The following is a 22,624-nucleotide window of genomic DNA, read 5'->3' on the forward strand; positions in this document are numbered from 1 at the left end:
AAAATGCCACATCAATCAAAACACCTACGCTTGTACTAAATGATATTACTGAAAAAAAGTTAACGATAAAAGCATTACAAACATATGTGAGCAGAAAATATAAAATTTCCAATGGAAATCTAATAAATTCAATTATAACACAAAATATTATTCCTTGGTAGATTTTTCTAACTTAGAATCATTCTAAGTGCAGGTACATATACAGATTATATAGAAAAGTATGAATTTATATCAGCATTGCTCTCTCTTTCTCTCTGTCTCTCTGTCTCTCTTTCTCTTTCTCTCTCTATCTCTCTCTCTTTCTCTTTCTTTGTATATATATTAAAACGTTTCTATGGATAACTGTATAAATGTCACTGTGCTTGCATGCAAGTGAATATTTACATTCTTGTTCTTATCTGTACTCAGTATAAAAATATTTTAGTGACTCACTTCTGTATATAATGTATTTCTGTGGTGCCCTTTTCATTATAGGGTTGAACCTCATTGCAGTTCCGATAAAATAATTTAATATGATGTCATAATATCTGTGGTAAAAATATGAAGACAATTCTTGCCGCATCAATAAAGTTACATAATAATGATAGGATATAACAATATAATATAATGCAATGAAGTGGTAGTAGTAGTAGTAGTAGTAGTAGTAGTAGTATGCTCTTTGGAGTTGCCAGTATAGTCGTCAACAGCCTGACATCTGACGTTGTGGGGAAAAAGGGGGTAGTTGCCCGCCCCTTTCTTTCTTTCTTTCTTCCATCCTTTCTTTTATTCTTTCTTCGATTCTTTCTTTCTTCCTTTCTTTATTTCTTTCTTTTTTTTTCTTTTTTCTTCCTTCCTTTCTATTTTCATCTTTCTCGCATACACGCATACATATATATATCATATACTTAATTATTTAGATAGATATATATATATATGTATCTTTTAACTTTTACCTTTTACATTTCATACTATTAGATATTGGCTATGCTGGGGCATAACCTAGAAGAATTTAATACGCATGAATCGCTGCCAGTGCATATTTTATCAGGCACACACACGCATATATATATATAGATTTTTGCATATATAAAATCTTTATCTTTATCTATCTCTCTCTCACTGTCATTATATATATAAATATATATGAGTAACAAAGATGAAGAGGCATCAGTTCATTACAGCCGTTTCAAGCGAATCCTTTAATTGATTAAGGAAAATATTGCATCATTTCAAAAAAACGGTCTTCGTTTGATGACTATATAGACTTCAAACACAAAGTAGAAACCAATTGCTTTAACATACTCGCGTCACAATTGGGGGTCAAAATGTTTAAATTGGCCCTCCTGTCAATTCTATGGCAGAATGAGTTTAGAAAATAGTCTAAATAGTCTATTACTAGAGGTTACAGTGAGGGCGGGAGCAAGGATAGTTGGAAATAGTAAACTAGTTACCTAGACTTCGAAGAGAGTAGGGGGAATGTACTCTACAATAAATTAAAGTTTTGGTTATTTGTAGCTGTATTCTAGACAAAGGGAGATCATTAAATTAGTACCATGACAGCCTACTAGACTAACTACTGGAACCTTATATCCGTTTTTTTTTCTATATCAAAGGGTAAGGCTTGGTGTGCTAAAAATTGGAATGCAAGATGAGGAGGGGTAGATAATTGTAAGAAAGGATGATAGGAAGAGCTAACAATACATATTTTGTTTGTCATCTTCAAGGGGAAGGTCATGAAAAGGTAAAGGAGTAAGTACTATAAATTAGGGATGGCATATAAGTTCAGAGAATAAGGGAAGGGGCATATAGTAACTTAGCATATTTATAATGTTAAAGCAGAATATAATTGAATATATAGATGAAGGCTAGAAGATGCACTTAAAATGTTAATACACTTTTACTTGTTTCAGTCATTTGACTGTGGCCATGCTGGAGTACCGCCTTTAGTCAAGGTAAACGACCCCAGGACTTATTCTTTGTAAACCTTGTATTTATTCTATCGGTCTCTTTTGCCGAACCGCTAATTTAAGGGGACGTAAACACACCGGCATCGGTTGCCAAGCGATGTTAGGGAAACAAACACAGAAACACAAACATGCATACACACACATACACACACACACACACACACACACACACATATATATATATATATATATATATATATATAATATATATATATATATATATATATATATATAGACATACATATACGACGGTCTTTTTTCAGTTTCCCTCCACTACATCCTCTCACAAGGCTTTGGTCAACCCGAGTATATAGTAGAAGACACCTGCCCAACGTGCCACGCAGCGGGACTAAACCCGGAACCATGTGGTTGGTAAGCAAGCTACTTAACACACAGCCATTCCTTGCCGGATAATTTAAGATATAAGGGAAATATTAAGAATTTTTATAAATGTTGTGTATAAAATATCCTTGTAAAATATTATGTGATGGATTATAACGGAATTATTTATAATATCAATAAATACGTGTAGCATAGATTAAACTTATATTAAAACCATTCCCTTCAAAAACGGATGGGTAAAGATACGACATAGTAAGAAATGAAATCTAATGCATAATGTATGTAAATTAAAGATATAAATATATAAAGGAGTGCGTTTAATTACAATATTTAAACAAATCTACTCCTATAACCACATAATGAATCAATGTATAATTTTAAAAAATGAGAATATATAATAATATAAGATTAAAGTTCACAGTACATCTTAGGAAAGAAGTATAAATTGTCACAAATTTATAAGCTATAAAAACTGTAGAAATATATTTAGAAAATGATAGATGAAGGCATAAAATATAAAATTGAGAAGATATAATGAGTAATTAGAAAATATATTATACCATAAGATTACAGAATACATGAAAAAATCTATCAAGACATTTATAAACTATAAAAACTATGAAAATATATAAAAGAGGTATATAATGGTATAAAATATAAAAATATGAAAATATAAACATTTATAAAATATAAGAATGTTTTTTCTTAATTTTTATAGTAACTATAAAAAGATGATATAAAGAAGGATATGAAATAAAATAAAATAAAAAATATATTTTTATAATGGTATTGGTATATAGAATAACTTATAGCCAAAATATTATTATTAATACAAGATAAAATAAAATATAAATATACTAATAGAGACAAAATTACCTTTGGAAATGGGTCTATAAGATATATCTAAAGTACATCAACGGATGTTATCGAGATAGAATAGTATCAGATGTTAGAGGGTTTATTTCATAGTTAGGGGAGGTGAGAATTTTAAGAATTCATTTGCAAAATAAATGTATTTTATATCAACCTTGATAAAAGAGATTCACCGCTGTACATATTGTAATTATTAAAATTTTATAAATCACAGAGAATAGGCTACGAATGATATGTAACCCGGAATAGCTTATGTCACAAACAAATACAGTGTGATATTATTATTAATTACCTGCTTCTAAAGTATTTAAAGATACGGGTAATCCTATGAACACATAACACCCTAAGAGCTAATTTATTACTTTGAAGATTGTATTTTCTCTATATTTGAATAGTTCATATATATATATATATTTATATACATACGACATAGTTCACACCCATGCCGGCTATTAGTGTATGGTTGAGCTTCACGCAGTATAATCCGCTTCAAACTGAGTTTAATATTATCATCCTTGAGTTCCCAGATTTTCGTAGACAATGCCTAAGTAAAAAGAACGAAAAATTTTTATTCAAGCATTTTTTTACTATTTACTGAGCACCCGATATAAATAAAGTTATTAGTTTCTATCAGTACTGTACATTTATATATAACATTTCCTGCTAAACATTGACCTAATAGCGGGCAATTATTATTATTAGTATTTCTAATCCTTTTTATTCCTATTTATAGTGTTATCATTTGGGGTACTGTTCAAATTCATAGATGTATTATCAAGGGTTATGTCGCTATTACTTAAGTTATTACAATTCATATTATTATATATATTTTCGTTATAGAAAGTATTTTTATATAAAGGAAGAGCGGATCTCTTCGCTAAGTTGGGTCGAGTTATCTGCATACACTGCAAATATACCAAGTGCAAACACTTTTGCATAGAGTTTGATATTCATCTGATATTGTGTGAATGTGCAAATTTGATCAACCTGACAGGGTGCCTCAATTTAAGCATCTAATTTAACTGAATCGTAATTATATATATATATAATATATATATATATATATATATATATATATATAATATATATATATATATATATATATATGCATATATACATTCATATATATAAATACCTATATATATATATATATATATATGCATATATGCATGTATGGGCACAGGACATCAAAAAACGTGCGCAGAATGAGACACGTGAACAAAAAAAATAGAAAACGAACTTTTTCGAATAAAGAAAAAACAAACAAACAGAGAAACGAGACGTGCAACATAAAGAACATTCCCTTCGTCAGTTTTCCTCTGTTTCAAAGGTAAGGACAAGACGCAACTTCGTTAAAACAGTCATCTTCGCAAAGCAGATTAAATAAAAGTTGGAATTTTTTGCGGAGGGTGAAAGGTAACAAAAACAAGACAGTGAGAACAAAACAGTAAGAACAAACGGTGAGGGCTGCGAAGATGATATGAAGTGCTGAACGCTGCAAAATGAGCTTTGACAGGAGACATATAAAAGCGCGTCTTGTCGTAGGAAGGAAGTGGAAGAAAGAGAGAATGGCCGTTTATCACGTGTGAGTAATGAGAGATTCATAGAGGAAGAGTGAGAGAGAGAAAGGGAAAGGTGAAGGGGAGAGGAGATAAATAGGAAAAGAGTAGGAGAGAAAAAACAGAAATGAAGAAGAAAAAGAGAGGGAGATAGAAAGAGAGGAAAGAGATAGAATAAGAGTACGCATCGTAATTAAGATAAAACTTACTCAGAAAAGGATGCGTGGCGTTTGATCATATGGTAATATAAATAATATCTAAATATATGCATTTATACATACATATATGTGTAGTTAAGTTAAGTTAGTTTTTTCGCTCAAAAAGCAAAAAGCATGGCCATGTAGGGGGACATGGAGTTATGTACAAGGAGAGTGTTCATGCAAAGAGTTCAGGCCATTTCTGGTCAAGAGAGACTTTGAACCGAGCGGTCGTCGGCATCTTCACTATCTCGTCCGGCAGCTTATTCCACGGATCCGCAACCCGGACGGAGAAAGCCCCTCTCCTTTGATTGAGATGAAATCGTCGCAGATTGAGCTTTTCGGAGTGACCCCGCAGCCGACGCTGTGGAGCAGGAGTGAAGAACAGCTCACGGCGTCGTCATTTTTCTAGAGAATAAAGGTCGAGCGTCTTCAGCCTTTCTTCATAAGATAAATACTTGCGACCAAGAACCATGCGGGTAGCCAGCTTCTAGACTCTTTCGAGATGATGTATATCTTTGAGGAGATAAGGAGAAGAGGCTTGAATCCCGTACTCCAATATAGATCTCACCAGCGTGACATAAGGCAGTAGTAATATGGCTGCTGTGAACATTCCGAATGACCGTCGAATCAAAAACAGAACTCCACGTGCTTTGTTGGTAGCATGGACTCACTGGGCCGAAGGCGAAAAGGAAGAATCCACCAAGATACCCAGGTCCTTTACCCGGTCGGTCCTCTCCAGCAGCAGACGACCCGGCTCGAATTCAAGTTGAGTTGCAGGAGAAGAGCCAACAGGCAGATGACAGCACTTTGACACGTTCAGACACAGGTCCCATTCGTTAGACCATCTCCAAACTTGGTGGAGGCATCGACGAAGATCATCTATATCACCGCGAGGAGCGACCAGTTTGACACCATCGGCAAATAGATGGGTGTGTTGCGTGAGGTCGTCGGGCAAGTCATTTATGAAGACTAAATACAATAAGGGCCCAAGCACTGAACCTTGAGGCACGCCACTGCTCGCACTGGAGACGTCGGACAGCGAACCATTAACTTGGACTTGGAAGGAGCGATCTGAGAGGAAGGCACCAACCCATCGTACAATATCAGTCCGGAAACTACATGCTAGAAGCTTGACAAGTAATAGGCGGCGGTTAACCGAGTCAAAAGCGTTGGCAAAGTCCAATAAAACGATGTCAACAGTATCACCATCATCCAGGATACGCGTCGCCAATTCTTCCATTACCAGTAAGTTGGTCAAGCATGATCTCTTCGGCACGAGATAGAGGCTGTGTTTTGGAGGTGGAGCAACATACTTTTCTTAAGGATGGTTTCGAACATCTTGCTGATTATTGAAATAAGTGAAACCGGTCGGTAGTTAAGCGGGTCTTCGCGGCTTCCTTTCTTAAAAACTGGGCAGATTATCGCTGTTCTCTAGTCCGCAGGTATAACACCCGTCGCCAATGACATATTGAATAGAAGTGCTAAAGGTTCGTAGACGAACGGAGCCAACGCTTTGATAACCTGTGGGTGTATGCCGTTAGGGTCGTGACCCTTGTTGACATCGAGGCCTTGAATAGCGCGTTTGACTTCGTCCCGAGTGATGACCAATCTAGGTATTGGAGGTACCTATCTATCAAATGGAGGGTGTTCACGACCATCATCTTGTTTGAAAATTGTTGAAAAAGCCTCGGCAAATTAATGACTCTGCTGCTAAGGGTCCTCAATCGATGTGCCTGTTCAGTCACCAACGTTGCAATTCGGTTGTTCAAGCGGGAATTCCGTTGGACATGGGCAAAGAAGATTTTTGGAATGCGACTGGCGTTTGCCGCGATTCTGTATTCATATCTGAAGCGTTCTTCCTTTTCAATTTTCACGGCTCGGTCTCGTTGAGTTTTGTACACCTCAAAAGCTGCAGTCGAATCTAGATTTTTGAATTCAGCCCAAGCAATATCTTTGAATCGAAGTTCTCGTTTAACCACACACACACACACACACACACATATATATATATATATATATATATATATATATACATGCATATATGTGTATAGGACATCAAAAAACGTGGTCGGAATGAGAAACGAGAACATAAAAAAACAAAAACATTGTTTACTCACTGGTAAAAGTTACATTAAAATAATGAAAATAAAAGTAAAAGTATATAGTTTGTATCCAGTCGAAAGTTCTCTTGAAAGGTTAAAATGTAACATGAATGTTATACAAAATTGAGCCTGTTTTAAGTGAAAGAATGTTACTAAAATGCGAATTCAAAAGTTACCCTTACAGTAATTTTTCGTTCGATATTTTATACTTCGTGACGTATCTGAAGTAATTTAAAAGTTCCAACTTTTGGTACAGGGCATAGTTATCCTGGAAAGGATGAAAAGTTTTCATTCGGTTTTAAAATCTGACTTACATTCATATTAATCTTAATTAAACGCTAAGTAATTTACTCTGTGCATGTTTTCTTTTTAAGACCAAAATTTCTTTATAATTCATGGTTTTCTTCGATTTCATACAACACGATGTTTATGCCTTCTACCTTTTTTTTTTATTCACAACACCACTGTTTTAAAAAACCGTTAATCGAAACGTCCAATCAAACTCAGATATGTATCTGTCAATATGAATTACATCACAATATATCATACGTATAACTTTAATTATTGTTCCATTTCAGATCACAACTGAGCAATGAACAGGAAAGTGAAACTCTGAGTAGCAATATTCTGTTGTGATTTGCAGCTTTAATAATGACGAGGAGGAGGAGGAGGCAGAGTAGACCCCTTCGGTCATGAATGGCCATGAGTTTGCACCTAGAAAGTTACCCTCCGATGTACAAGTCCGGCCAATGTTGTTTGTAGAAGGCCAGCAGTCGCCCATGCATACCAGCCTCCGCTCTCCAAGCAACTAATGCTTCGCAAGGGAAAGGCAAAGGCCGGTACAGCTTGGCACTAGTGATGTCGCAATCCATTTCTACAGATGAGTTAACTGGAGCAATGTGAAATAAAGTGTCTTGCTTAAGAGCACAACACACAGCCCGATCCAGGAACCGAACTCACAAACTCACGATCGTAAGCTCCACGCTCTAACTACTGAACCATGCAGCTTCACAAGCTTTAATAATAAACTATATAGACATATATATATATATATATACACATATATACGTGTGTGCATGTGACATCGTGTGTACCGTTGGCGAATTTTTTCCTCTGTCTTCCCTTCTCTGGATCTTTCCTTCTATGTTTCCGACGAAGAGCTCCGCTCGAAACGTTAAACCCTCCTTCTTTCCTTCTTTCCTGAACGTCCAATAATACTATATTTGTTCCACGTTCTCGCGTTGTGTTTTTTGTGCTTTCTTGTTTGGATTAACTTTATATATATATATATATATATATATTATATATATATATATATATATATATATATTATATATATATATATACGTGTGTGTGTGTATATACCCGCGCAAACATACTTGAACACGCACATACATGCAGAAATGAACGCACGCATACATAGGAGTGAAACATTTATTAATTTTTCACGAGCGAACAAATTATCTGGCATGCAGTAATGTAACAAAAGTCCATGAAACCCCTTTTACAGAAAATCTGTTGATGCAAAATTCATAAAAGCAGGCTACCCAAAATAAAAACAGAATTTCGTGATCCTATTGCACTTCTGGAATGGTTAAGGTTATCATTAAAAATGTATAAACAAAATAAATATATTACATGCATAAACCCAGTATACTTTCTTGCACTAGAACAACAGGAAGTATAATTTCCTTGAAGGCGAGAGTTCTTATAAATCTATGCCTCTTGTAACATCACCGTTTCACGTTGCATATCAAGGGATTTAATGTTATTGGCAAATGATTAACAGTGTGTGTGAGTGTTTTCGTGCAAAATAAGTGCAGGTTTTATATTATAAAATATCTTATAGTTTCTTAACACTATTGGCAGGAGAATGGAAATTATTGGCAGTGGTATGCTCGTTCCCACACGCACCATAGCATATATATATATATATATATATATATATATATATATATATATATATGCATACACACACACACACATGCTTGTGCCTATGTGTGTGTATAATTGTCATAGTAAGAGTGAAAGTTGTAATGATGATATGCTCTACTGCTATTACTACTATTACCACCACCACCACCACCACCACCACTAATAACAACACTAATATAGGTGATGGTGATGATGGTGGTAGTGTTTAGCCATATCAACAGTGACTTGACTGAAATGTAAAATTTCTAGTAAAGTGTATGAATAATAGCAAAAGAATTCAATGAAAACAGGAATGTTGTTTGCAACATTACTGAATTTTTTTCTTTAGATGTGATCAAAGTAAAAACAAGGGTTTGCGTACCACCAAACCTTGACGCCTAAGCTGCACCTGGGCAAAATATTTCATTGAGAAAAGCAACATTTAAGCCAAATACGGATTGGTCAATAGAGTTCGTAAGATTATCAACCTGAATTATATATACGATATATATGTGTATGTGTGTGTGTGTGTATACAAGTGACCATGAGAACGAGAATGGGCACTAACTATGCGAACCTGTTCGATGGCTACGTTAAATCCCTAAAATTTTAAAGATTCAACTGGTCCCACTCACGAAATATACCGTCATTATATTGATAACTGTATCGGTGCAACCTCACTCACCCGCGAACAACTAGACTCCTTCCACTCTTTTGTCCAATCCTTCCATCCTGTCGTCGATTTCTCCAGCACCAGTTACAAAACTTCCCGTGCTTTTCTCGACATTTCGGTCAACATACACAACTCCGCTCTCACTAATTCCATCCACTCCGAACACATCACCTCACACTCACTCATAACTCAACTTTTCTATCTCCCACTCTATCCACAATCTCTCCATCTCCTACTTCCAATTCCTCCGCCTGCGCAGGCTCTGCAATGACAACCATGACTTTGAGACTCAGTCTCAATTCATGGCTCGCCACTTCATACTTCGTGCATATCCCCTCACCACTATCTATACCTCCCTAACCAGAGCACAATCCGTTGACCGTGCGTCTCTCCTCGCATTCACCGTTGCCTGCCTCCCGTTTTCACTCATCTACCACCCAACCACCCTGCCCCTCAGTTCTCCGAGTCTTCGAGCGACTCCAGTCCGACCACTCCATTTCGTACAACTTCCCCAAACTACCCCTCTCATCCTTCAAACGAACCCACTTGCCCTTCTGGTCCAAAGTTGTTCCCCTTAACCCAACTCCCAACTTGGCTTATTTCCCTGCGCGCGTCCACACTACCGCACGGGTCACCTCCCTCTAACTTTCGGGCCTCGTGCCTAGAGTAGAAAGGATTATATATATATATATTCTCATATAGCTACTTGCCCGTATTTTAATATATGCGTATCGGTGTGTATGAGAGAGAGGGATACGGTGTGTGTGTCTGCGTGTGCGCGTGCGATTGTATTAATACAAGTTTATGTTAATGTGTATATAACTTTGTTTCTATGTTTACACGTGAAAGTAGTTTATTTGCATCAGTATATCATTATCTAATAGAGCTTATCTTTTATATAGTTCATTATATATTTCCATTATTATTGAAATTCTTACTCTGACCATGTTAATGAATATGAAATGATGAACATACGGAAAGAAGTTTTAATAATTACATAATTTTATTATATTGTCATTTGTTTTTCTGTGTTTGTTTCATGTTGTTTCGTATATATTTGTGTTTATATTTTGTTCAAAATAAAACTTTCTATTCAACTTGGCTAAAAACATTAATTCATTTTCTTAGATTAGTTTTATAATGTCTGAGACAAGAGTAAAAGCAACAGTACTAAAACATGTTTCTTGGTAAATTATTATTAGATTTTCCAGTAAAAGTCTAAGCATTCTCAAAGAAATTAGATAAAAGAATTCGCCTGATCATCAAAATTAGAAATGTGCAATTTCAAGGAGAAATAGCTACTTAAAGCTATGGATTATTAAAATAACTATTATACTACATCCAGGTTATAGGAGTTCATTAACTTAGATTCCAGAAATGCAATAAAACAACCGTAATGCATGTGAGTAATTTAGTTATGAATTAGAGTACTGTGTAATGATTTCGAACATATCTCTGTGAACATGTACATATGGTTTTATGTATAGTGTGCGTATATTTGAATGTGTATGTATGTATGTGTGTATATATGTATGTATGTATTTATGTATTTATATAGATGCATACGTGAGCTTAGATATGCATGTGTGTAATTGTTTTGTATATAACTGTGAATCTATATATACAGGATAAATATTTAGACGTTCATACATGTGTGAAATCCAGTCCTAGTTTTGTACTTTTGGTTTGGTTATATGAATATATGTATGTATACACAGATGCGTATGCCTGCACACTATCATGTAAAGCCGTCTATGATTACTGGCATAGTCATTTATAGCTGCGTATTTAACGTATGTTTCAATGAGTAGATTTAGTCTGGCAAAATGTGTTTACGGTTTTGCATGTGCGTATGTCTATGTATGAATGTATGCATGTATGTATGAATATACTTATCTATGTAGAGATATGCATGGGTTTGTCCATATGTTATTTTGTATGTGAGTCTGAGTATGAGAATGTTTGTGCGTGAGTGAATGTGTGTATTTAAAAATAGTTCTACTTACGTTTTTCTTTAATATTTTATATGTTTATGCGTGTATCATCCTCCGTGTTTGTATTTGTAACTGCATACGTCTCTCTGTGTGTATATAGAAAGATAGATAGATAGATAGATAGATAGATAGATAGATAGATAGATAGATAGATAGATAGATAGATAGATAGACAGACAGATTGACATATAGACAGATAGATAGACAGACAAATAAATAGGCATATATTTCTGCTAACGTTTATTTATGTTCTAATTTATATCTTCATATGTGTATCATATTCTGTTGTCTATGTAACTACATATGTCTACGTGTATGTTAGTGTGTGTGAACTTGTGTACACGCACGTTTTGTGCGTACGCAAGTGTACATAGCTCCTTTGTCTGTCATTTCATTCGTGTGTTCGCATCAATCTACGTGCGTCTGACTGTGTCTGCGCTCTTTTTATAAATTTCTCAACTAAAAACAAAAAAAATGGTGAAAACGATTTGATCTCATTTTAGATGATCAAAGGATAAAGAAATAGAGCAATGAAAATACGATAAAGAATAACAATAACAGACGATCTCAACGAACAAAGTAATAATAATAAACTCCCAAATATTTCGAGATTGATGAATAAAATGTAACTAAAATATTTATTATTAGAACAAAAAATGTACAAACGTATAAGGAAATAAAATATAAAAAATATATCTGAATTGTCATAGAAAGGAAAAATGTTCAGAAATAAAATAAAATGCAAGAAACTGATTAGCAAAAATGGGTGAAAACCGCAATGAAATGAAAGCAACTGAAATTATCTTGGAATATTTATGAGAAACATTACTATATCAGCATCAGAAATGGTTCGATTAAATTCCGTATATATAGCAAACATATTTAAGATTTCTGCAAACTATGAATAACTTTTCTTCGAATCTAAACAATAGCTCATGTGGCTGTGAACAAAAGTAGTCTATTTTTTGGTATTTTATTTGTATCGAACCAACAAAATTAACGAAATTCATAGAATATCAAACAAAAACTTCTTTAGATTTTATACTCTATTACTTTGAATGTATTAGTTACTGACACATATAACAGACACCCTTTCGCTGTATATGTATGCTTAATTGATTTTTGTGTGTTTTGGCAATCATACAAAATGCCAAAATGTAACACGACCTTCACTAATGAGTCTTGTCTGCGACATCTACATGCCTCTAATGTATGTCATAGATCCAGTAATTATTGTTAATGTTTTGAAGACGTGATTTATTCATCATCGAGTTATATTATGCCTCATCGCTTTTCAATGTAACATATTGCTGAGTATAAAGCGATATGATAGAAGTAATTCCATGCAGCTCAGGTTTCAAACATCTGTCATTCCTTTTGTCAAAAATTTGTTAGTAAATACTCAGTTTTATACTCAAGTCTCAACAAATCAAAATTTAACTGTTCAGATTAAGGGATTTTTTCCATGAATTTGCATTGAAGTTAATTAGTCACCTGTAAAGTTACTTGTAATCAGTTACAAACCAAGTAAGTAATATAGTTGTCTTTTGTTAAAAAAGTGCAGAATAATTAGATTTAGTGTTCGCTAAGAGAAAAGTGAAATATTCATGAGTGTTTAAAATGTACACGGAATATAGCATTTAGGTCTTGTTGGATCATTACATCCCTGATTATGAATCTATTTCTGGTCTGTGTAACAGAGAAGAACATCTGTTTCTGAATGTTTGGTTGTATTCAACAGCAAGCTGAGTAATATGTGCGGACCGTGAATGACGCTTGGTGATTACCATTCACCATTTATTACTTTGGAAATTAAAGTTAGAAATGCAATAAGTTACAGTTTAATTTCTTTTAACTATTGACATTTTGCAGTAAAAGCTATATTGAAGTTAAATATATTTAGTCTACTCATCGATCTGCAGAATTTGACTGTTTTATTGAAGAAGTCCTTTGAAGAATGTTTACTTCAGAGTAAAATTGGCTTCGTATTCTGAAAGTGGTTCCTATTTTACTAAAACGCACAGTATATTTCCAAATGTATTTCTCTTGATCAATTTTCAAAATCTCCTGTGAACGATTCATATATTTTAGTGGATACATTCATGAGTTCAGTAAAGCAACTTGCAGATTTTAGGAGGGAATCTAGAGAGTCATTTTATAATTATGAAGTGCTTCACGTAATAACTCGTTTCGTTTATTTTTCTGATATGATTGTCTTGTTAAATATTTATGCATCTAGATTATGGAGCCTACAATTAGAAGGTGTGTCTAGTCAACTATAATTGCAATCAGGGAAATATCAGGAAATATCGTCCAACTATTTCCGTTTCTGAATTGCGTAATATCTTATATTATGTCTGAAGATTAGCATGCTCAAAAAATAAGCAATTGATTTCTCATTCCCCAATTATGCTACAATGATTTCTCTCGTGAATCACTCCTTTAGTCTAAACAATTTTTACAACGTTATTTGGTTTCTCATTTTAATGTTCTTTTCCGTCTCTGTCTCAATAAGTCTAATATTTTTATATCTTCGACAATGTATCACATGTTTTGCAAGGGAATCCTTTAGTCCCTAGAACGATTAATTTGGGCTTACGGTTCTAAGAAATTTCATAGTAGAGTAATTACGTTACTTCAAACTTTTATTCGTAACAGTTAAATAATCAATTTTCCACACATGAGTTTCAGATCGTATTGCGTAAAGAAACTTGTGAGTTTGTTGTTTCCATTTTCCTGTATAGCATATGCCTTTCAATAATGTCATAATTTGAATGATAATATCTTGCTTTGAAATCAATAATATATTGATATTAAAACAGTTTATTTACCCACATATGTACTTAAAGACTTTTGAAACGTAACGCTAGTTATTCTATCTGCACCATTCATTTCACAAGAAAGCTTCCCGTTTATTATACGCCCAAGATCATTCAGGAATATAACGGCGCAAGATTCAATACATTTAAGTAATGTAATTTTCTTTTTAGTTTACAGAGAGGTATGAGCAGATTAAGTTAATCGACATATCTTTTTTGTTTTCTCTTTTGCGAAAGGAGACGAATATAGCCAATAGAACCGTGAAAGCAAATACATAAGAAAATAACCTCACATTTTCAAATACGATCATACTTAAGCATCATCTTTCATAAATTTATATTCGTTAAAGTTGCTGACATATGTTATGTGTTACAAACTGTATAGATGACAATGTGCTTAGTTCTGAAAGTATAATCAATTATTTGGTCAACAGTTATATAATACGATAAACTAACGTGTTTTGGGTATAATCTTTAAATGATAAAATATCTAAAATATTTTGTGTTGGATTTTAGTCATAAGTAAAAGACGTCACTGAATCTAATTACTCATGTAGTCATTCTGAATGATGATTTAAATGTTAGGCCCCTTCTCACCAACTATTCACAAGCACAAATGTTTTAATGTATCTGATTACTATTTAACTGAAATTCGGAGGAGAGAATGGAGACTAAATTTAGCCTCCATAAAGTTTGACGTCAAATCATAAACTACCCCTACGCAAATGCGTATTTAATTTTGCCTGTCTATCAATCTAAAGGTGAAGTAAAATTGGTTGAACATTTTGGCACACGACCAGCAACTTAGAGGAGGGCTAGTCGACTAAATCGATCGTAGTGTTCAACTGGTATTTATATTATCGACTCCAAATGAGTTGAAGGTAAAGCCGATCAAGGTGGCATTTGAAGTCAGAACGTAAAGGTAGATGAAGCACCACTAAAGATTTTGCCCGACATGCTAACGATTCTGCCAGCTCACCGCGCTATATACATGAAAAAATATGAAGGGTGAAGCAGCTGCTTATAGGAACCGCCACTATCATATACATTTTCACCTCGGGTAAGAAATAATGCAAATTTAACCCCTGTTATTTGAACTACTAACTGAAGGAATCGGTCAATATGAAAGACTCTTACCAATAAGGAGGACTCACTCGTTTCGCTAAAATTATCGAAAACATTTTCCAAACTTACACCCCGCAGTTTTATAAGTAAGAGAGAATTAATTACACAATATAAACCTGCATATCTATTTTCTGATTAAGAGGCGAAACAGTAAAAGCAGGTTACCGCTACATGCTTGACATGGTCTAAACGAAAACATCGCAAAAGCGTTATAGTCCATTTTGAAAGACTACGTTTCAAAATGGTGTGCATATGTTCATCTTACCGGAGCTTAATGTGACTCCTGTCATCCGATAGAATGCAATTTCAGTACAGTTTCAATAATGAGTTGTTAAAATATTGTGTTGTTTCAAATGAGTCATTTAACGGATAATATTTAATTAATTCAAACTCTTTCCTTTCCTCTATATTAAATAGTGAATATTTTAATGTTTTCCAGTTTAAAAAAAACAGCACAATGCCATAAATTCGATTTGATGAAATTCTTCTTATCGATATTTGGATTTACTTTCTATACATGCGGACTTACTTTGGATGTTAATTCTATTTGAATTATTAGGATCTGGTTGTTTGATATAATAAACCACGTTCCCTTAACATACGCACACAGGCACTCTCTTAGGCGTGCACGCACACGCCTACGCGCGCACACAAACACACATATATACCTAATTTCTAATCAATGCTGTTCTTGTAATTACCTGTGTTTCCAACAAGCTTAATTACACTGAGTAAGATTTAAAGAATACACGGAAATGAATTAGCAGTAGATAAAATGTTTCATTTCTTTCACATTTTCCCAAATGTAAAAGTTCCGGATAGTGGTGTAAGTCATTTTAACATTTGCTTAGTACGTTAACTGCGTTTCATTGAATTATAAAGTCAACAGAACTTTTTTACTATGAAAATAACTCAACACATCCTTTTGTGTGTAATAGCTTGATAGCGTTGAATTCATTGCGTGCATCTTAGTATCAATTCTTTGAATAATTTAACGGCTCTCCGCTTATACAAATGACGTGAGCTTAAGATAGTTTCATCATGATGCGTGTGTGATTCGGAGTAAAGTATGGGAAAAATGTAATACAAAATAAACTCGCTATTTATATGATTCTTACGTCTCTGTCAGCGTCTTTATCACACTACGAAATATATGAGTATAATTTTTGTAGTTTTTAAAACTTATCAAAGATTCAGTACGTTGCTGCTCTATTGTCAACATTGAAACTGCTTTTGCCGTAGTTTGGTTATGTGGAGAAATGTATTTGGTGAAAAGATTACTCGACCAGAGGTGGATTATGATCTTATGCTTTCCTATTGTGATCTTACCACCTTTATTAAGCTATTTTTCTCTCTACGACTCAATTATAAATTCAATTCGGGTTTTTATTTGTAAGACACTGATACATCGTTTATGAGATGTCCGATTATTACCACTAAAACATTGAGAGATCTATTAAAAAGTTCGTACTTTGTACAATTCTGATTATAATTGTTCTTCAGGGAAATAAACTTTCGTTTTTCATCATAGATTGAACATTTCTGCTGAGAAAGATAATTTTTACTAGCAGACTTAATTCTTTCCTTTAAATAGTCATTGTTCATGTTAAGTTTTTAACACAAAAGCTATATTATCATACATTCAATCGGATGCTCATGCAATTAAATGTTTATATGCGGCTTTGTTATAAACTTGGTCTGAGATATTGTTATATAGCAGCTAACAATAGTGAAACCTTGTGCCTTTACTCTGAATTTGTGTGCCATTTGTGTGATTATCTTTAAGCAATTGTCTTTCTTTCATTGAACTAACAATTCGAAGTGTCCGTAAAAAGTCTAGATGAAAATGCAATGTATTGTTAATGACATCTAACACATTTCTATATAAGCATGGAAGAGGCTTTCAATTCACACGATTTATTCAGAATACATATTCATTGGAATGTTTTAAATAACCATTTAAAAGCCTTTCAATCGTCAACAGGAGTTTATTGAGTGTTCGCTTAATTTCCACTTCGAAACCACACTGAATTTCAACAACTTAGACATACATGTTGACGCACGAAAATAGAAGGACCTGTTTTGCGAAAGCAATATAAAGAATAAATTTTAGCCACTGAGTTGTAATATTTTTCATTTAATCAAGCATGATATGGGAAAAGTGTAGAAATGTTTAAAGGAATAAGTAAGATACTACTGATTTCAGGAACAAATATTCGTTGGATGGGGTGGTGGACAAAGCTGACACTGATAACTCTTCTGAAATATACTGAGTAGTCGCTAATAATGGTTATCTAGGAACCTGTGGTGACACAAACGTCCTACTTATACTGTCTGCAACATGAACTCTTTCAAGTGTGCATATTTTTCACATCTGTCTGGATCTAAAGATCAAATTGTATGTAATCATTTTTCTCTTGAGTATTGTGTATTTTTAACACAATGTTTTTTTTTCCGCATGAAACACTCCATTACATTGACCAGATAATTTTAATCTCTATTAAACAAACAGTGTGTCCATAAATTAGGTGTTTTTGCCTGGATTTTATTTCTCTACTCGTGAAATTCTCAGTAACATATTCCAACTCCTAATTTCATAAATATTATATAAATGCATATGATTATGTTTTTAAAGTGTAATTTTAATGATGCCTTATTAACCTTTGATCTTACACCTATTTTCGCGTCAGTCTCGCCTCGTTTTCGAACTATATCGTTTTTTGCTATGCAATATCCTTTATCATCTTGTCTCTACCTCTTGTATTTAAAGGTTCACTACGAATTAATACAACTTATCTACACATTTTCTTGATTGTAAATCATTCGGTGTTTCAATATTCTGCCCATACTGTAGCTTCATGTCCAGTGAAGAAATGCATGCTCTAAATCTTTCGTTCATACATCCTACAGTGTTGATTACCTACACAATCAAAAGTTTCAATAAACTATTTTTTATATATTATATTAACGATAAATTTATAAAATTATATATACTATCATATAAAACACAGAATTCCAATCTCTATTTTATTAAACAGCTAAGGTTTGCATTGTCACATACGCATAAGAGATAACAGTATTTTTAAACCTCATTACGTGCCTGTTAACATGATACAACCTTAAAATATGTAAGCATGTTTATTTGGTGAATCAATTGATACGCTCCAGTCAAACGATTCATGAATCTAAAATTCTTTCAAGAACTCATTGATGTCATTTTGATATTTGAATTGGTCATATACTGTAAACCGTGTTGTTACATTAATATTATTCGTTTTATAGCGACTTTGTTGCACAATAAATAGATTTCCTCACATGAGGTAAGGTGCCTTCATTGAGCCGAGAAACTTAGCCTTCCATTGCAAGAATACAGCGCTTATGAGTAAATAAAAATTAGTTCTAAAATTCTTTTTTTTTTTTAGTTTTCATTGGTGATCATTTTATCATCTATGGTGTCTAGCCCATCATTTAGAGCAAAGGCAATGAAAATTGACTTAGCACGATAGAAACGCACTGAATAAAGATTTGGGTTTTTAGAGAAATCCGACGCGTAACTTGTGTTAATATTGCAAAAATAAAAGTTAATATCCATCTCCTTGTTCTCTCTATAACACGGTTATGCCAAAGCTATGATCCATCTTTATGATTTGTCAGAATATTTAATCCACTTGAACAGCAAACTCGATACGACGGAGCTTTGCTATATAAATTCATCAACACGAAGAGAATATCGAATATACATTTATCTGATTGATTAAAAAGAATTTTGCTGAAATAATTACTACAAAATAATAGAAAATGTCTGGATGACATTCAATTTGCGTCGAGTGCTTCCTAAATGTTAATCATCTGTGTAAATGCTTTTAAATAATGCAATAGTTATAGCTGGCTCCTGAAACAGAACATTTAAAATCAACTTAATGAATAATGAGTCGTTGCCTATTCAAAATCATTATCTATTGACAAATGATGAAAATAATTCATTTCACATACAAAACTACATAGTATATATTTTTTTCATTTGAGGTAACGAGATCGTAGAATCGTTACCGCGTCTGGCAAAATGCTTGCCAAGCAGTATTTTGCCAGTCCTTACGTCTGAGTTCAAATTCTACCGAGATCAAACATTACCTGTTATTTTCTCGTGTTCGATAAAATAAGTACCAGTTGAGTACTGGGTCGAAGTAGCCGCTGGCTTTGTGCCAACATTTGAAACAAATATACTTTGTGCGTTTCTAAGTTTAAATTGCAAAGCAGAATTCTTTGGCAATTTATTACTTGTTGTTGTGATGTAACAATTACTTGATTAGAATTATGGAAGCCTAATTCATAATGCATCTCATTTTCTTGCATATGCGTTTGAATATGTAACAGTATAATTTTGAAATAATGCACATTTCTCTGTAAACGAACGACGTGATTTCATTGTAGATAAAATAACTAATTCTTTATAATGGAAATTAGGTTGTAAATAAACTCTCATTTGGTCACTTACCATATTATGTATATTGACAATTTACTAAATATATCTAACTAACCGTAATAAATATTGAGTAGGAAATAAACTTTGAAAATATTTAAAATATAAACAACAAAAGATATACAACGGGGAAGTACAAATATGTTGAGAATATTATTACAATTAATGAACAGTTTTTAGTCTGAAATTCCCTGCCGTCAACTTCTCCTTATAATTTAATTTAAATAATTAGCAAATGAATACTTTTAAATATTCTTAAATTTAATTTTCCCCAACTAATTTCGAATAAAAACAAATTTAGACAAAATCTACAGTGTAAAGATCATTTAAACTCGATAAAAGAGCAATTATCAAAACTATTTAGTTTCATAAGAAAATAAAGGAAGTAAGCGAAAGGAAAATATAATTAATTTCTGAAGTAATAATTTTAAATATAAAATGAAATAATAGAAAAAGTAATTCTGGTCAATAAATACCATATTTTACTCTTTAGAGTTGAATTTGAAAATCGACAGATGAAATTAATTTTCAATGGAATTTTATAACACAATTCAATTAAGCAATTATGAAGTTCTATATAGTTAAATGAATGATCTATTACATTATTTTTAATGATAGAATAATTACGGTTTTCTTTCTGTTCAACTAAATTCTATTCCGTTGTCCATATTCTTGTTTATCTCTCTGTATTCCTTAAACGAAAGTGATCCTTGAATGAACAACACTGGTATGGTATATTTTCTATTTTCTGAAAGCTTTCCAATCTCACCCGTTCATACATGCATAAGTAATACATTAACAGACAAGAAAACAAAAACTAAATAATTACTGTTAATACATGGAACGCAACAAATATTAGATATATTTCATTGTAACCAATTTTGCGATTGTTACATTCATTAAAAAATATCGTGTTTCATAATCACCATCTATTTTGTGGTATGGAACGAAGAACCTGAGATTTAAATGGAGAAAATAGGTTTATGGTTTGGTTCAGACAATCTCAGATCTTTCTTGAAAGAAGAAACATTATTTGTTGTAAATTAATATTTGATATACCGCGTAGGAATATGTTCATTAATGTGTAATGCGGAATTTTTTAAATTACTGAATTTTTAATCAAACACAAAGCATATAATCGTGCTTAACCGCTGCGGCCATGCTGGGACACCACCGTTTAGCTTTGCTACACATCCACTACATCTGATCTGTTGCATTTGGGGATGAGGCAGTTTGAATTCACTGTCCTCATCTGCGCTTTCACCTGCGAGGTAGATTCATACGGAACTCTTGACAGGAAAAGATCCAGCTGCGCTTTCAAGACATCTACTTTCATCCCATGTACTTCTCTCAAGATATTGCAGAGTTGTGGGCCTTTGAGCCGAAACTGTTGCAGTATCGCAGTATCTGTTCTTGTATCCTGTTAGGAATGTTAGGATTTTTGGCACTATGTAACTTTCATTACCAAAATTTGATACGAGCTCTTTTACGATTTTCCAGATATATCACTGCATATATTTTCAGGCTTCCTGCTAAGGAAAAGATTCTTAATTATTTCAGTCTCTCCCAGTAGCTGACTTGTTGCATTGAGATAATCTTCGTGTAGCTTCGTTGGATTGCTTCGAATTCCGCCATTAATCTTATAGTATGGTGACCAAAGCAGGCAGTAGTCCTCTAAACGGCTGAGGGCTCATTTCCACCAGAGGACAATCATGGTTTCTTTTTCTCTCGTTCTGAGAGTTCTAAGGACCAGACCAGCAATCTATATTTTATTTCCAACTCAGATATACCTGGAAAGATGCGTTATTACTCATTTCAATACCAAGATCATACACTGATTTCAAGGGTTACTGTAAGACCTGGACCCAATATATCCGGTCTGTATTTCCTTCAGCGTCGTGTTATGATAGTGAAGGGATTAGACTTTTCCAGCATTATACTGCATTGTGTTGTCCTTAGCCCACCTGTATATTACGTCCAACATATTTTCCAGATGCACAACATCTCCAGGGATCTGTATCTTCTCAAGGACTTTTGTATCTTCTGCATAGCTAGCAAGCTTGATTATCTGAAAAGCTGAGAGCAAATCTTTGAAAGACATTATGAATAGCAGTGACCACAAAACAATACACTATGAGACACCATTAGTTATTTGCATTTCCTTGGGTGTAGTCCCGTTGGCTACTACTATCTGATTTCTATCTTTTAAGAAGTCATGTATCTTCAAATCAAGTTTTCCAAACTATGGTGAGATTAGAGAGCGTCCGACATATACCGTGGTCAATTTATCATAGGCTTTATGAAAGTCGACATATATCACGTCAACATTTGAGTTATTGAGTATCTGTTTAACATCCAATTGTAGCACCGTAAGCGCTGTGTCAGACAGCTAATTCCACTCGAAGAATACACTGCGTTTCTGGTAACAAATTATTCTATTCAAAGAAGGGAATTAGTTTCGTTTGGGCTATTCGATCTATAAATTTGCTTATGTTTGAAGTCGGAGCGATAGGTCTATAATTTTAGACGTCTACTCTACTTCGTGCTTCCTGCATAGTGAATACTATTCCCTATTTCAATTTGTATGGGAACTTACC

Source organism: Octopus sinensis, linkage group LG4 (genome assembly GCF_006345805.1).
Source record: "Octopus sinensis linkage group LG4, ASM634580v1, whole genome shotgun sequence".
In the NCBI taxonomy this organism is placed as follows: domain Eukaryota; kingdom Metazoa; phylum Mollusca; class Cephalopoda; order Octopoda; family Octopodidae; genus Octopus; species Octopus sinensis.